Genomic DNA, 12,454 nt, shown 5'->3' on the forward strand with positions numbered 1-12,454 from the left:
CCTCCAGGCCCTGCCCAGCCGTGTTTGAATGCTGAGATCCAAACCCATCCGCCACAGTAGGTGTGTGCAACACCCATCCTAGTGCCCTCTTCCTGGTGGGAGGAAGGTCCTTTCCTGTCTCTTGAGTGAGGACGGGGACCATGAGTCCTCACCAGGACCCACTGTGGAGCTTCCTAAGAGGCTGTGTCCAGGGTGGACCCCGGTCCATCTGGCTGTTCTGTCTCGGTGTTTGGACACCACACCTGCCATTCTTTCCTGTGCCTGAGGACCAGCTCCCAGGCCCCTGGCTGTGGGTGGGCGTGGCGGAGAGCCTGGAGGGAGATGAGGGAAGGGGGAGCCCGCGGGGTCCCATTCTCCAGCTCTCCTTCTTGGGTAGGGGGCAGCATCTTAGCACAGCTGCCATGCTGTCACCCCTGCACCCAGGTTAGGTGACTAGTGGGAGGAACACTTGCTGCAGAGGCGGGGTGACGAGTTGTCTTGCCTTGCCTCTGACTGCCGGAGGCTTTGCCCTGGAAGTTCTGTATCCCCGGAAGCCCCCATTACAAGGCAGACAGGGACAACAGGTTACCCAGGTAGAAAAAGCCTCTTTCCCAGTACTCCTCCCCGCGCCTTAGTCTGCAGTCCTTTTGTTTACATTTCCTAAATCCCACCATTTTGTGTCAGCCATCTGTTTCCTCCCAGGACCCTGGCTGACACCGGAGCGTGGGGAGGATGGAGTGTTTCCAGGTCCTCTTCCCGTGAGAGCACATGGTCACCATGGCATGCTGCTGGACATGGGAAAAAGACAGAGGTCGCCTGCCCTGGACTCTTCTGAATATTCCCTCTTCTGAGAACAGTGGCGTGTTGGGGTGGTGATGGTGGTGGCGACCCTGTATTTGTCTCCTACAGTGGGCTTGCTGCGAGGGCCATTGATGCACTTTTGTGCTTGATCACCGCGGTCGGTGAAGACTTCCTCAAGTGGAGGAAACATGCGTGGAGAGGTGGAGTAACTTGCCTAGGGTTAGGTTGGGCAAGGGGTCCGGCCAGGGTTGCCTGCCGGCGTTCCCTGTGAGCTTGCAGGCTCGCCAATGAGGTGTTTGCAAAACCCCTACTTTCGTAACTTCTGGCTCGGGTCAGGTGTCTTGTTGGGCCTGAGGGCTGGGGTCTGATGTTTTCCACTTCTCCCGTGTGGCACAGAGTGTGCTGGACTGGCTGGGCGGCCAGCTCTGGTTTGGCCAAATGCAGCCGTCGTGGCTCATGTTGGAAAATGAATCTGTTTTCCATTTGCCCCCTACCCTCTTTACACATTTATATAATTAGGGTCAGAGCCAGCCGCGTTGGAGCAGAACCTGCGAGTCATCTAATTCTGGGAGGGCCAGTTCATGACATGGATGGTACTACTTTTCCTTGCCTGGCCTGTGGTCAACATTGCTATCAGTCTTCCCGGTGAGCCCAGAGACGGCCATCGCTAGTCACTGTTGGTGTGCAGGGAGACCTGTCGGCCAGCCTAATGCAGTCCAGCCTCTCCCATTGTCTGTACTAGGGACCCAAGGTCTAGACCCAGGGGAGCTCCTGGGGTGTGGAGCCTTCTTCACGCGGGATGCTTGCTATGACAGGATGACTTTGGGCTGAAAGTCCATGTTTGAACAGGGGGTGGTGAGTGGACAGGACCTGGGTTTTGCACAGCAGTGCATGGGTTGGGGGTTCAGATCCTGATTTTGTCTCTTCGTGGTTGTAACTTCGGGTAGGTCACGTAACTTCCTTGAGCCTTGTCTGGGAGTGGAGGCTGCAGTGCCCGTGTCCCAGGATCGCGAGGAAGAAATGACTTGGTGTGTGTGTCACACACTTAGCAGGCATTTCCCAAGTGCCTCATAATCACTGTTGGGGCCTCCAGGTGGCTGTCAGCTGCACAGAGGAGGCCCCTGTGTCCAGAGAGCCTGGCTGCCCCCAGGAAGGGCACTTCCTTTCTTCCTGTCCCTTTTCAGAGGCCCGGGACTACACTGACCGCCGTCTTTGACCTCCTCTCCTGCTTTCCGCTCACAGTTGGGCCCGTTTGTCTCACGTGACTTGCTTTGGGAAGTGCTTTGTTTCTCTTTTCTTTCCTGGTGTCATCCTCATCCTCATGTCATCACAGCGATCGAAGTGACAGACTCTTCCTAGTGAATGGGGGTCCTGGGACCCTGGCCTAGACTTTTATGAGCGAGGAACTCCTTTTGAAAATTTGCCAAAGGGTATGAATCCTGGCAAAATGCTAAGATGCCGGGCTCGTAAAGTTTGGCATCTCTATTTTGTAGCACGTATAATTTAGGTGTTCCAAGGGATTCCTGGGGCTCCCCATCCCCAGTTATAAACCCACGACAGGGTGTGAGGCTTCACGGTAGCAGGAAGTGGAACTTGACACGGAAGTGGACACGTGGACGACAGACGTTTCTTAAGTGTGAAGCCTGGGCTTCTGTTCCCAGCTCTGCTCCGCTGCGGGGAAGCAGGTTTGTACTTGCTCGAGCTGTGTTTAGTCTTCTTGAGGATGGTGAAATATTTCTTCCTTTATCCTAGTCTGGAGTTTCAAGGTTGGCACTTCTTGCCCCTAAAATGTTTACGTAAAGGTTTAGAAGTGTTCTTCACTCCTTGATAAGGCAGAGCGCATCACTGGAGATGTGGGTGTCACGTAGAGGGCCCTTCTGCTGGGGTCAGGCAGGTGGGGCTCAGCCCCACCCCAGCACTTGGGGTGGCTAACACAGGGCGGATGTGGGCCACCTCACCTCTCTGACATGTACAGCAGAGGATCAGAATGACCATGCATCCTTGTTGGTCAGGGGTTAAAGAACACTAAGCATAAATAATATGCCCAGGAAGTGCCCAGGTAGGCCATGGCAGATTTTGCATTTAAATGCCTTGAATTTAACTCAGAAGTCTGGGTCCCTGTGCTGTTGGCATTTTTACTGAGTCTGTTAGGGAGGCTGCCTGATGAGCCCAGCTGGAGCCCGCCAGTGCACTCTGAGGTGGCCGAGTGTGTGGTTCTGATGTGGGTCCCCATCACTTTGGTGAGACTAACCAGGTACTGGGAAGAGAAGCCCAGGGTTTCCTTGTTGTGGAGATGCAGGATCCCAGACTCCGCTTTCTGCCTGCCTGGGCCTCTTCCTCACTAGCCCCACCAATCTTTAGCCACGCCCTGGAGTGAGATGTTATTTAACCGACTGGAGAGAGAGTTCCTGGGCCATTTCAGATGTAGGCAGGCAGCTTTGCTGGGATCATTTCTTTGCTGCTGAATTTTGTATTCGTATGTTCTTACGCCAGAAATGTAGTTGAACTTTTCCTTTTGTTTGCTTCATTACTCCCACCACATTTGGCAGTTTGGTGGGATGGTGGCTGTGTTTTTTATACTCAGGTTCGGTTTTTTCAAAGTGCGTCGTGCGCATGGCGGCCTCTCCTCCCTGAGGGTGTTGTAGGGCAACTCCAGCAGCTCTCTCCCAGCCAGTCCTGATTGCCAGGGAAGGGCAGGGCCAGGTGACATTGTGGAATTCACCATTCCTTGAGCCCCTACTGTGGGCCAGGGTCTTGCATGCGTCGCTAAGTCCTCTTTTTTTTTTTTTTTTTAATTTATTTTCCAGTTCTCGGCGGATACAACATCTTTGTATGTGGTGCTGAGGATCGAACCTGGGCCGCACGCATGCCAGGCGAGCCTGCTACCGCCTGAGCCACATCCCCAGCCCCGCTAAGTCCTCTTGTAGAGATGCAGCAACTTCCTGGGAAGGTGGTGTGCCCCTATTACAGGAGAGGGGACAGGTTCCCAGAGATCCTGCGTCTCCAGGGTCCTACGGCTGCAAATCATGAGCAGTGATTCCAGCCCAGGCCAGGCCCACTGAGCTTGTGTACCTTTCCTGAGGCCCCACTGTACCTCCTGGGACCTCAGGGACACCCTGGGTGTCCTTCATGTTCCTTCCCCTTGCAAGGTTCCATTGAAGGAAAAATGAAGAGGGTGCTGTTTGTCAAGGAAGGCCTTGGAGAGTTCCTCACTTCTGCAGCCCAGAGGCCCTGCCTGCAGCCTGGGGGTGGCCAGGACTGTCCCAGCCCCCTGAGTCAGCTGGCGGGGAGGGATGGCTTCTTCTGGGCAGCCAGCTCTGGTATGAAGCTAGAGTTCTGTCCATATCACCTCTGACCTGGGGTGGGGGAGCCCTTGCCAGTGTGGGCAGGAAGGAGGGGTGCAGAGAAGGCAGCTTCGACAGCAGTCTCACTGTCCAGGCAAGAGGACCAGGCTCTGAGGGCAGGGAGCGGGCATGGTGAGGGAAGGCTGGGCTTGAGGAGGGGGTGGGCCGCGAGCAAGGAGGGATGGGCCACGAGGGGGCTTCTGCCAGCATCCTGCTAGACTTAGCTCTCAGACCCAAGGAGGAAGATCAGATCTGGTCAGGCCCCCGTCTGCTCTAGGGGGCCATCGAGAACATCTGGGCTGATGCTTTCATTTTACAGCCAGAGATGCGCCACTCCTGCAGGCACCGGCCCTACCTCAGCGCAGCTTCTCGTGTGCCCACTCATGCCATGGCCAGGCAAGGCTTGGTCAGGAGAGATCTGGGAGGGTGTCATGCATTCATTCATTTTGGCATTTGAAGTTCTGAGTTGTTAGTAATTTTTTTTTTTTCTGAGCTAAACTATACTCCCTATAGCCATTTGGAAGTGACCATTCAGGGGCATTAGTACGTTCACAGCGCAGCGTGGCCCAGACTTCTCATCACTACTGAGCCAGTGAACACCTGCCACCCCCACTCGCTCTCACGGTCGTCTTTGTTCTGTGTGTCTGAGCTTGGTGATTTCTGGGTGCCTGTGTGTGTGGAGTCCTGTGGCATCCGTCCGCCCTGGGACTGGCTTGTGACAGCACTGTGTTTCCAGCCTCCACCCATGTGTGTAGGTGTCACATCTCTTCTATCTTGAGTGGGGGAGGGGGCATTCTAGCGTGTGCTGCCACATCTCTGTGCCTGTTCTTCCTCCTGTGGACCCTGCAGTTGTTTCCAGATTCACCTGTCCGTTGTGGCTGCTGCAGCTTCCTGTAGTCCCCGCCTGTCATTTTTTTGGGATATGAACCTAAAGGTGTTAAGTTTTTAGAGATGCTCCTTCCCATTACTTAAAGGACTCAGGCTGATTGTAGAATGATTAGACAACTCACGGAAACAGAAGATGGAAATGAAGTTCACCTGGAATGCCAACACCCAGAGGTGGTGGTGAACATTTTGCTCGTTTGCATATGCTGGTTTTTCCATCTGTACACGATCCTGCTGTGTGAGCATCTCTGATGGTGGGTGATGATCTTTGTTCAGAAATATGAAAACTCCACAGGAAGGCCCTGGGCAGGGGAGGGGACCCCACTCAGTTTTTGTGACCAAGCTGGCCTCCTAACCATCTCCAGGGGTTGTCCTTGGTGTTTCCTGGGATTGCTCCGGCCTGTGTTTTGTGTTCCTTTCTCTAACATGTGCCTCCTAAATGGACTGTTGAAGCCCCAGGGAGGCTGCCTAGCATAGTGCCTGATTGTGAATATGTTGAAGGAATGAAGAAATGATCCAATGAGTGAATGCAGGAACTTAACAAGCAAGGGACCTTGAACTTGGTCCTCTCTGGCCAGGCTTATTCATCTGCTGCCTTATCAGGCCTCCTGGTGGAGGGGATGGGTGGGGTAATTGACCATGAGTTGTCCTGTCATCTGGGAGGGGGTTTAGACAGCAGGACGTGGGAATTCCCTCACTCCTCAGGCATTTGCTGATGGTCTCCTGCATGTCAGGGTCTTTGCTGGGGCCTGGGCTATGGGAAGAAGAAACAAGGCACCCTCCATTCACAGCAGGGGACACCCTGGTACAAAGAGGCAAGTAGTAAGTGTTATGAAGAGAAGTATATTAGGGCTGGGGATGTGGCTCAAGCGGTAACGCGCTCGCCTGCCATGCGTGCGGCCCGGGTTCGATCCTCAGCACCACATACCAACAAAGATGTTGTGTTCGCTGAGAACTAAAAAATAAATATTAAAAAAATTCTCTCTCTCTCTCTCTCTTAAAAAAAAAAGAGAAGTATATTAGTTTTCTTTTTCTCTTCTGCATTTTTTTCTTTCTCTGTTAAGAAGTTGATCCAGTTCACTTTCTTGGATAGGTGGAAGCTGGTGATCTGCAGGTCCTGTGCTTAACACTTCCACAATGACCCTGGTAGTGATCCTAAGCTTGGGGCCTCAGTTTCCTTGTGTGGATATTGAGGGAGGATGGTGTCTGCTTTCCAGGGTCTTGTGAGACATGAGATGTGACGGTCGAGGTGACTGCTGCTGTTGCTGTTATCATCATGAACGGGCCACCACCGAATGATGAATCTGAAGCTACATTTTAAATATGTTTTAAAATTCCCCAGTGGACCCCATCCAGTTGATCAGGGGTCGCCCTCACTGGAGGTGGTTAGTTAGGGTGGTGGACTTAGCAGGGCATCATTTCCCTGAGACACTTTGGCTCAACCGAATTTGTTCAGCCACCCCCTCCCGTGTCCGATCTCTGTTTCTCCCTGGGAATGAGGAACAAAAGGGCCTCACTTGAAAGAGCCTGTTGTTCCTTCCAGTTTGGAAGCCAAAGTTGGGTTTCTGCAGCCAGCCCCAGGAGGCATGTGGCCACACAGACTTCTTCCTGTTTCCTGGCCTCATTTTGCACTGATTCTTTTGGGGAGATGATCGAGATGAGCAGAAGAACATATAGGAAAAGAAGCCAACAGAAACCCCTAAACTGCCCTCTGAAGCTGGCCCTTCCCATCAGGGCAGGGTCAGCCACAGGGACAGGGCATCTTCTGTGTTCACTGGGTGGGTTTTGTTTGCTGCTGGAGGGCATGGTGATGCCGCAGACCGCCTGATCCTCACTATGGGACCTGAGGCCCCCTGTCACTGATTGGTTCCAAATAAGGTGCTGGACGTTACCCTGCTGTGTTGGGGAGGAAGGATGAAGTGACATGTCCAGGGCGGGCACTTAGCACAGAGCGTCCCTGATAGGGTACCTCGTTCCCCAGCAAGGGCGATCTCCTTTGCCTCCTCACATCTGCCCACCAGGAGAAATTGGGAGGATCTGAACACCCCACCCTCAAAAATGCCACGAGCACCAGTTCAGGTCTGCAGAGGGAGTTGGTGTCTACTTTGCTGGCCCCTCCCTTTCGCTCCCTCTTCTCTAACGGGGACCTCTGGTCCAGGGGAACAGAATGTGAAACACCCAGTTGGCAGGGCCTTTGTGGCCCTTGGGCCTGAGCTGACGAGCCAGGCTCACTGGTCAGGGGGTGGGGGTGGGCATGCACCCTTCCCGGTGCAGCTTGGCTCTGGTCTCTGATGAAACAAGCCGCCCCCTCAGGCTCCAGCAGTGGGTCTGCAGCCCAAGTCCCAGCCCGCCACTTCCATCCGCGTAACCCTGGGCAGTTGCTTCAACTGTGTGGTCCTCCGTTTCCTTGTGGGTACGTGGCATTCAAGGATGGAACCTCCTGTACAAAGTGAGAGGAGCGAAGCGAGGAACAGCTCCTGAGGCCTGGGACAGGTGCCTGCTTGCACTTTGTCCTCCCAAGTGCGTGGGGTCTTTCTAACTGGGGGATCTCCTGGGCACCCAGTGTCATGCTGAGGGCTGGGCATGCAGGGCAGCAGCTGGGAAGAGAGAGTGGCACCGTCTGTGTCAGTGCCCCATGTGGTCCCAACACACACAAGGGTGCCTCTTGTTGGGTGCTCTTGGGAAGTGCCCTGAGCAGGCTGCTGATGGAGTGGTGGCCTGGCCGGCAGAGGAAGCAGCTAGGAGCTCCAGGCCAGGCCCTGGAGGTGTCGCAGGCCTGGTGCGCCCAGGGGAGGGCAGTGATCCCTGGCTGTGGGCCTGGGGCACCGTCCTGCAGGCTGGCCTGGAGACTTGGGCTGCAGACGTCAGTATGGAAGGGGAATCCCAGGAGCACTGCCTGAAGCATTCTTCCTTCTCAGCCTGGGAAGGGCAGAGGTCTTTGCCGGGGTGTGGGGCCTACTTAGGCTGAGGATCGGGAAAGGCCAGCGGGAGACGAGGTGAGCTCAGAGCATTGCCAACAGGGAGCGGCCTCTTTGCCTCCGCTGGGGTGATGGTGGAGAAACCCAGAGAGGCTGGCCCTGAGGTCCCCCAGACTGGAGGTATCTAGACTCAGGATGGTGGAGAGAGCCACCTGACCCTAGAAACACTGGCCAGTGGTCAGAGCAGCGAGTTGTGAGTTCTACCTTGGGTTTTGCTGCTGGTCTGCAGTGTGACCTTGGGCAAGTAAGTTCACCTCTGAGCTATTGTTGTGCATCAGCACAATGGGCTGAATGGTGGTATTGATCCCAGGGGCTCTCCGCCAGTCATGAGCACACTGTGTCTGGCACAGAGAAAGCGTGCAGGGCAGGAGTAGGCTCTTCTTACTTCCTGTACCACCTGTGAACTGCTGTTTCCCAGATTCCAGAGGAGGGCCTGGCTCCACCCAGGGCAGGGAGGGGTTGGATGGGGCTTCCCAGGGCAGGTGCTGTCAAGCTCTGGAGTCAGACATTCCTAAGTTCAGGCTCTACCAGTTTGTAGCCATGGATGACATGGGGCAAGTTACTGGAGTTAAATTGAGCACATTAGTTGCATTCTAGTTGCCTAGTTACCTCACCTGGAAAATGGGATAACAGCTTTCAGCTCCGGGGCTGCTTTGGGGGTGTAGGAGCCTTTGGTCAGTTTTCCTGTTGGAATAAAATTTGCTGACAGCCTTTGGGGTGGGGGAAGGGACAGTGCTTTGGGGACTCCTGCTGCCTGTTAGTGGCACCTTGACCTTATGTGGAGTCTAACAGCCATCAGCAGGTACGAGCAGAGCAGACTGAGTTAATGCTTACATTTCCTCAGGCCCCTGTCAGGAGCCCTGGCCTCACCGCTGTGTATTATCTTTTGCAGAAATTGTGAGCAAGGAAGGACAAACCACTTCCTCTGCAGCCTAAAGACTGATCAGATGCAACTTCTGACAGTGTCAGTTTAAAGAGAATTTGACGTTGAGAATATTAGATGAACAAATTGCCTCTGGACTCCACTCTGCTTCTGTGTGTGAGACCAGGGCCCCTCCAGGTCTGGGAGGGCCTTGCGGGTTCTAGAGGTGCCTCACTGAGTAGCTTGAACGTGAAGCTTGCTCACACGTGCAGGATGCCAGCTCTGGTGGCTGGGGCTCCAGGCATTAGCATGGTGTTTGCTAATGTCCTGTGAGCCATGGTGTTTGCTCAGGAAGGCCAGGTCAGTGAGACATAACCTTGATCTCACAAGGCTTTCTTGTCGAAGGTAAGGCTGGGTTGGGACTGAGGTGACTGATGGGCTGCCTGGAGGAGCGGGCCTGGCCTCTCCCCTTCAGCTCAGCCTGCCCCCTAGAAGGCCACAGCATGGTAGCTCCTGGGGTGATACCTGCTGGAGCCACAGAGATTGCGATTTAAGTAAAAAATGATGTGAGTATTGGTTTCCTGGAGTTTGACCTACTAGTTTTTAAATAAACACAATTCCTAGCTTCTGGATGTCGTCTTTTTCAGTAGCCCCAAGACTTCCAAGGTCAATACAGAAAGAAACCTTTACTTGGGGCAGAAGAGGGAACATTGTGATTGGTGGCCTTGTGCACATACTCACGCAGGTCTGCATGTGTACGGGTACCCGTAGGGATAGACACACACGTAGTACACACATACAGGTGCCCGTATATGCACACACATGTGCACGCAATCCACACAGAAGCACACTTTTGTACACAGGCATATACATATGGACATGCATGCACAAACCCGTGCTCGCACCCGTGATACATATGTGCCCACACATACATGTACATCTTCCAGGGCTATCTTTGGCACTTTTCTTGCCACGTTCATACTTAGTAGGTGTGTGACTTTGGGCAGGTCATGTGACCTCCAGCCCTTTGTTGTCTCCTTGATGTGATGAGGTCAGCAGCCACACTCTAGACTCGGGAGTGTGCTCAGGATTCAGAAGGTCATGCGGGGCACAAGCCTAGGCCTTGACTGCTCCTGGGCCGCTCTCCCACCCCCATGTTGCTTGGTTGGCCTGCCCTGGGGCATTGGCCCTCTCCCATGTAATTCCCAGTTGAGTAGATGGTGGGCTCTCAGCACACTGAGGCCAGCTCCTGCGCTGTCCTAGGCCCTCTTGACACGGCCCCTGCTCTCAGGAAGCTGGGAGTTCACTGGGGCTGACAGCACACAAATGGGCTCATGAACCACCCGGTCCCTGCAGAGGTGGCTCGTGCTGGACAGTAATGGATGTGGAAGATGAAGGGAGAGCGGGGGCAGCATGTCTGCATATCTGGGGCTTCTCCAGAGGTGGTGTGCATGCAGGAGCCCGCTGGGAGGCCAGGGGCCGAGTGGTGGAGGCTGGAGGGCAGGCAGGTCCCTGCCATGGTGGTCGCACTCTGTCCAGGACCTCCGCTGCTCCTTGGCCACTCAGCAGCTGCCCAGTGAGTGCTTGAGGGCGGTCAGCTGACCTGCTCACCTGAGGGTGTGCGGACAGCCCCCTGCCCCTCCTCGGAGGGTGCTGGATTATGTGGGTCTCATCTTCTCTGGTCCCCTCAGTGTCCTGATTGTACAGTGGGTGGGCCATCAGCCGCCCTGTGGCGTGCGCAGCCTGCAAGCACCCAGTCCCTGTCTCCTCGGACAGCGGACAGCGGTGGTGTCGCTGTCTTCTTTCTTGTTTGTCCTGGGGGAGGGGCTGTAATTGCATTCCTCAGGAGTGAGTGACACAGAGAGGGCAGGGGTGTCGGCCTGCTGCTCTGTAATTTTCGTGTCTGGGACGGGTTTCAGGCCAGGCTGTCTTCCTTGTGACTGGCGGAGCCGCTGCCCAAGTCAACAGCGGGTGTTTTTGAGTTTGCCTTTGTTTTTTTTTTTTTTTTTCCCTTTCTTCTCCTTTTTAAGTAGGTCTTTTTCCTTCCTGTGAAATAGAACTGGTGACTTGGATGTGGCGGGTGATAGTAGCAGTCCTCAGCCTTGTGGCCTGAGGGCTGCTGGGGGTTGACTCAGGTTTACTTCCTGTTGAGAGGTTGGGCGGGATGTGGGGCAGTGGGATGATCTGTGGCCACCGGGGACGTGGGGCTGGTGGGCCCCAGCCTGCCTCAGAGGGGCAGGGGCTCGCAGGAGGAGGTTGGGAGCCTGTCCCACCGGCCAGACACACGCACTTGACTTTGCCCACAGTGGGTTTTTTTTTTTTTTTGAGTGGGGTGACCTTACTAAGTTGTCTGCATTTAAAGATTGGGAGAATTTCTCTTAAGAAAAGTCCATATTTCATTTTGTAGCCATCCTATCCCTCCCTCAGTGGGGAGTGGGGGCAGGCCCTGAATGCGCTTGCCCGGCTGTGCCTGGGGGCCATGGCTTTGGGCTGGCAGCTGCTCTCCACGCCCCACCACCCTGCCCCAGCCCCTGGCCCTCTGTGCTAGGTTCATTTCCTGCCCGTCCTGAGCCTGGGAGAGCAGGGTGGTGGCTGGAGTCTAGCTGCTGTTCCTGCGAGTCACTACCTCCCATCTCTCCCTCTCTCCCGGCTCCTTCCTGTCTCCTGCTCCCCCCACCAGCTCCCCTCATTCAGCGGGGCTCGCAAGGACCCCTGGTTTGGGCGGGCCTTGCCCTGCTTTCAGACCAGGCCTCTGGTGGAAGGTGCTGCCCGAGGGTCCCAGAGGTGACTCGGTCATGGCAGTTGGGGACCCCACCTCTGTGTGATCCTTCACTCCTGTCCAGTGTTAGCCACACTTCTGTGGGCAAAGGGTGATGGGGAGACAGAGGAGCCACTGCCCACCTGTGTAGGGGCCTCGCAGGGTGCTGTGGTGACCTCCTCTTGGGGCTCTTTTTCCTCCACCTGCCCCTCCCGCCTCTTGTCTCCCTTGGTGCCAGGTGAGCCAACCTGGCCACCCTGCCTCTAGCCATGGGGCAGGAGGGCGGGAGAAATAAGCGACTGGTGGGCTCGGCATGGTTCTGGGGAGTGGCCAGGCTTGGGGTGACTTATTTTGGAAGCTTTGAGATGTCATTTCACCTAAGGATGCTTCAGCATGTGGAGGTGAACTGCCCTCTTCACAGAGGACCTGGGCCTGGGGCTTCCTGGGCACTGGTGTGACCTGTGCTTCTGGCTTCCAGGGAGCATGGTCCCACGGAGGCCTCGGCCCTCCCTCCATGCCCCCCACTTGTCTTCTCTCTCCCTTTTTTCCTTTTTGGGTGTATTAAAAAGTCACCTGGTTGAGGCGTGGTTGATAAGCAGTAAACTGCAGGCTCTCGTGTCCTTCTAGACGGGTGAGCGAGGCCCTGCCTAGCCGTGTCCCCAGCACACCCCGCGCTCAGGGATGGCGGCCTATTCCTGCCATCCAAAGAAGCATGTGAGCCAACAGTACTCGAGCGGAGCCCCTCAGTCCCAGATGGTTCCTGCGCAGGTCTTGCTGTGCCCCCCCCCCCCTTCCTCTCTGGGCCCTGGCGTCGGGGTGGATTCGTCTTGGGACGCTCTGTGTTCAC

The 12,454-nt window shown here is 55.3% G+C and overlaps 1 protein-coding gene across 1 annotated transcript in view; it reads left to right on the forward strand.

The window, feature by feature from the left end:
* Nucleotides 1-12,454, forward strand: part of CMIP (c-Maf inducing protein) — a 197,296-nt gene that overhangs the window by 14,042 nt on the left and 170,800 nt on the right. The gene's annotated exons all lie outside the window — the stretch shown is intronic.

The sequence above is a fragment of the Spermophilus citellus genome, assembly GCF_964194105.1.
Source record: "Spermophilus citellus genome assembly, chromosome: 18".
NCBI lineage: Eukaryota > Metazoa > Chordata > Mammalia > Rodentia > Sciuridae > Spermophilus > Spermophilus citellus.